The sequence below is a fragment of the Corvus hawaiiensis genome, chromosome 1 (genome assembly GCF_020740725.1).
Source record: "Corvus hawaiiensis isolate bCorHaw1 chromosome 1, bCorHaw1.pri.cur, whole genome shotgun sequence".
NCBI classification, from domain to species: domain Eukaryota; kingdom Metazoa; phylum Chordata; class Aves; order Passeriformes; family Corvidae; genus Corvus; species Corvus hawaiiensis.
The window spans coordinates 44,911,514-44,916,825 of NC_063213.1; positions in this window are offsets into that span (position 1 = coordinate 44,911,514).

Here is a 5,312-nt window from a genome sequence, read left to right on the forward strand (position 1 = left end):
ACATGCACCCCATCCCTCCCCCTGCCACAGGGCTGGTTAGGCACAGGCAAGGGCTCTTCTGCAGTGGAGAAAATGCCTCTGCCACAGCCCAGATTTCTGCCTGGTTGTTGCCATTTAACAGAGGGACTTGCCCTTGCTAGAGAGACACAACTGGGGATCACAGATCTGCTGTCAGGCCCATGCTGTCTTTACACGGAGAGAGAGAAAAAGCGAGAGGAAAGGGATATGTTACACCCACATTAAGGAGCACCAGTCCTTATCTGCATCTCAAGATGACCACATGGGAGTTTCTGAAGTCTTTGAAATCTCTGTGGAAGAGATTCAAGTCCAAGGACAAATAATACATGTAATTTGAAAACACAAATTCCTCTCACACTGCCCAGCTGGGTTTTTTTAACTACAATCTTCACGTATTTACACTGGCCAAGGACCCACAACCAGGTGCCAGACACAGCTTTTATTCTTGCAGTCTAAACAGGCTTCATGTGTGTGAACATTCTTCATACAAAGATACATACAGGAAGTTTCTGTGAACCAGAAACATACTGATTTTGACTGTTCACACAGTACCCATAACAGATGCAGTCCTGAAGAGCACTTTAGGCCCTATAATGTAACAAAAGAAACAAAATCCATGCAAGGAGAAAACGAGATTTTAAAACATGCTTATTTAAAATAAGTTTATTATAATGAAATAATACAAAAGTCTGTCAAAAGTCTTAACAATGCTCCAAAAGAAGAGACAGATGCTGTATGATTTGAGATGATGTAGACTGGAAACTTCAGAGTATTTCAGACTGAACTGCTTATGACAGCACAATTTGTGCAAAGCTTACACTGAGAGAGGTGATCTGGCGGGCACGAACAAGCCCTTAGAATTCATTAAATTTAAAGTGTGAGGCAATATACCTTCTCTTCATCTCCAAATGTATTTCAGTATGTATATATTTTAGTATGCAAAGTAAGGCTTACATTAAGCTTAGCTTGACATTGATAAAAATGTATGCCCAAAACTGGCTTGAAACAAACAAAATAGGAAAGGGCACCATAAAAGCAAGCTGACCTGGTTTTCAGCTTAATTATTGTATTCTGGAATGCAATTTATTAGTTTAGTTTCAAGCAGACATAAATCTCAAACTTTCAAAATGGCTTTAAATAAAGGAATAAACAAGTTTTGGACCCCTTGAATGCTGAAATGAAAAAGAAAGTTAACGCACTTAGTGTTAACCAGAAATCAGGAAATGAAAACAAGGAAGTTTTATATTTAAAAAATCCAGCTTTAGCACATCTGGAGTATGTGGGGGAGAAATCTTACACCAAGAAAGGGATATTAAAAATGACAATCAAAGACTACATTTTGAAGAACTGCATGCCAGTGGGATGGTGCACATGTGTGGAAGCGAAGCATACACCTATGTCATAACTTCAAAGCAAGTGCTTAAATTAAATCCTTGTGTCAACTCTGAGCAGGATCAGCTTATGGCCTGGGTTTGCTCAGAGCCAGTAAGTGCACTATGACACCCCTCCTACACGAGGGAGGTTATATATTGCCTGGAGCATGCAGAAGTTTGCAGGGTTTGTTCACCAGGGGGCTACAGAAGGTAGCAACCAGGCATGAATTCAGTTATTCCCACCCTGCTTGTTTTGTTTTTTGTTATCTGCGCTATGCAGGCAAGAGAAGAAAAATAAGTCAATTAAAACAACAAATTAAAAACAACAAACTCAAAAAACCTTGTGCTTTCATTCCTATGAGGCAGAACACCCGATTTACATTGCCTGCCAAGGAATTCACATCTGATTTTCCAAGTTTGTATTTGCATGCATTACAAAACATCCTGCTTTGCTCTGACAGCAGCAGCTCTGATAGCAAAGCAGATGACAATGGGTAGAAAGGAAGGACCAGGTGGGGAAAAAGGTCAAGACAGCCAGGTAAGAACATGCTAATGATCTTTCCTGGCATCTGAAAGGCAGTTTAAGCTTCCCTAAAGGTGTCCACAAAAGCTGAAGTGACAATGAAAACAAACGGTTAGAAGGCCCAGCATATGGACATACCTAACACTTTTTTCTGTAATGGCTCACATCCCTTTGCCAAAGCAGGCTGCAAACAGCTGGGGCAGATTTTGGGCATACTTTTTACGTGTCCAGCCAACCAAGTGACTCTTTTCAAACTATGAAACATCTTCAAAGCAAACAGCTGTAACTTAAATCATGATGATGCTTTACAAAAAGCTTGTAAGTGAAGGTACATGGCCCTTAACTTTAAGTGCATCTGTTAAAGGGAGATCCACAGCACAACAGTGTCAAGACAGGATGTTTCAATGACTCCTTATGTTCACACTAAAGCACTTGAGTGTGCAGTTCATATTCTACAATTGTAACGTCACAGAACTTCAATACAGAACTGAGTATGGTGTCATAAAATAGCAGAGGGGGCTCCAGAACATAGCTTGTTTAGCTTGTTTAAAAAATAATAACAACAAAATAAATAAAATAAATAAAAGTGTCCGATTGCTAAGCAGAACTCAACTGAGAGCCCTGCTCTAATGCCAATGACATTATATAACAAAGATGTGTTCATGATCTCTATTCAAATACGCTGACTGCAACTATTCAGTACTAGATAGCACTTCTATCAGATTGCTTTGGGATTTACCCTGTCTCAGCCAGGATGCACACTGCCTGTCTCATACGCTCTGTCAGAGTTCTATGCTCAGCTATACGAACTTCACAAAAAGCAGCCTTACTCCCCCCTAGGGTAAGGCTGTGATTACTCTTATTTCACCTTGGATAAGTAAAATCCCTGAGAATATGCAACTGTTAGACATTGAAGGAAACAGCCAAAAGCATTTCTAAAGGAAAGGGATGCAAAACTTCAGACTAGCGCAATTGAAGAAACCAAAGCAGTTCATGTGAAGTATACAGAGCCAGGGTGCTGTTATCTGAGAGCCATGTGGATCTCTATCAGTGTGCAGGTCAGCTGTTCATAAATGTCAGCCATTAAAAAAAACACAACAAAGAAAACAACCCTAACTAATCAACAAACCAAACAAATGAAACAGAAAACCTCTCCAATTCTAAATTTGAAGGCCGAAAGTTAGTTACTTGTTCTCTACAATTATTCTAATGAAATGCTATCCTCTCTGCTTGCCAAACTGACACCACAGGAAGAGACAGTGAGTTGTTTATCAGTGCATTTGCTTCTACTTGGTCATCTGGCCTACTGCATCCTGAGAGGTGTAACTTGGAGTTCAGCTCTGCAACATGCTGCATGGGTTTCTTTCGCAGTGGTGGTTTGACTGCAAAGATGGCATTCAGAAGTCTTAGAAATGCTCAACATCCTGCAAGAGCAGTGCATGGTGAAGTGCAAGTTTTGAAGGCAAGGAGACCTTGCTCAATTCCTTCTCTGCAAGGCCCCTGTTTAACAAGCACAGAGGGGTCTCCTGAAGCCACAGTCTCTTAAAAACGTTCCCAAGCACCAATTCCAGAGTTCAGAAAAAACAACTTTACACAGAAGAGCAAGATGAGAAAGCCTGCTCTGAGGCAGAATGCCATGCTGATTAGAGGATATGTTTTGTGGAACACTCTCCCTGCTTGTTGGATGACAGAAGCATGGTAGGAGTTAGTAACTGGAGCTAGTGGCCCAATGAAGATGTTCTTTGCCTACAAAATAAAGCCTCCTGACTTTCTGAAACAAATGTCGCATCTGCTGCACACCTAACAAACTAGTGGTTCTCCTGCTACTTAAAAAACAAACCAAAACAAGACAGAAACCCCCAAAATACCTCCAATATGCTTTCCTGCTACTGGAAAACTTAGAGCAAAAAGGAATTCAATTTTTGCCATGACCTAACAGCTAATTTCTAGAGAAGAGGGATCTCTTCCTGGTCTTCCCATAACCTAGCTGACATTCTGTGGAAATGTGATCTCCATTATCTTTCCAGAGCATTCAGCTAAAAACTGTTACAGTGAAGTTTCCCACAGAACAGCTGAAAACCTTGAGGAAACCACACAGGGTGGAAAGTTGGTTGTTCTACTACAGGGGTGATTTCTTTGGATTCATGCTTAGAAGCAGCAGACAACTGAATCCCAAAGGCTCTCAGCTTCATTTTTAGCACCGTGAGTAGTGAAGTAATTGAATAGAGCTTTGGTCAAAAGTTTTGACTTTGTACTCACACATATACTACTTAATTTAAGAAAATCCAAAAAACTAAAACCTGATTTTTTCTGATCCCTCTAGAGTACTGAGGAACTACAGATGGGTAAAACTCAGAGAAGATGACAGAGCAAGAAGTCACACTATTTAAATAGTCTCTTGGGAATCTGGAGAGGTCCCAGCTGACTGGAAGCTGGCAAGCATTGTCCTGATTTTCAAGAAGGGGAAGGAGGACCCTGGAAATTACAGGCCTGTCAGACTCACTTCAGTGCCTGGTAAAATCATGGAAAGGATTATTCTGGGAGGTATTGAAAAACACCTGAAAGACAATGCAGTCACTGGTCACAGCCAGCATAGCTTCACGGGAGGGAAGGCCTGCTTGCTGAAACTGATTCCCTTCTACAACAAGGTAACCCACTTAGTTATCCAGGAAAGCCAGCTGATGTAATCTTTTTGGACTCCAGCAAAGCTTTCGACACTGTCTCTCACAGTATCCTTCTGGACAAGATGTCCAGCACACAGCTCAATAACCATGTTACATGATCAGTGAGCAAGTGGCTCACGGGGTGGGCGCAAAGGCTTGTAGAGACTCTGGTGACATCAGGCTGGTGTCCTGTCACTAGTGGGGTTTCACAGGGCTCCATCCTTGGCCCTGTGCTCTTCAACATCTTCATTAATAACTCGGCCGCAGGACAGGAAAGGATACTAAGTAAGTTAGCCAACAACACTAAACTGGGAGGAGCTAAATTGGGATTCTCTTGAGGGCAGGGAGGCCCTGCAGAGAGAGATTGACACATTAGAGATGGGCACTCACCAGCAGCATGAAGTTTATCAAGGGCAAGTGCCAGATTCTGCACCTGGGACAGGACAATCCTGGTTGTGTGCACAGAATGAGGAATGAGATGCTGGACAGCAGTGCTGCAGAGAGACTGGGGGGTCCTCATCAGGGGCAAGATAAGCATATGTCAGCAGTGTCCTGGAACCTGGGAGAGGATTGTCCCACTCTGCTCTGCACTGGGGTCAGCTCACCTTGAGTGCCAGGGGCAGTTTTGGGTACCACAATATAAAAAAGACATGAAACTACTACAGAGTGCCCAAAGGAGGGCCATGAGGATGGTGAAGGGTCTGGAGGGGAAGCCTTATGAGGAGGTCACTTGGT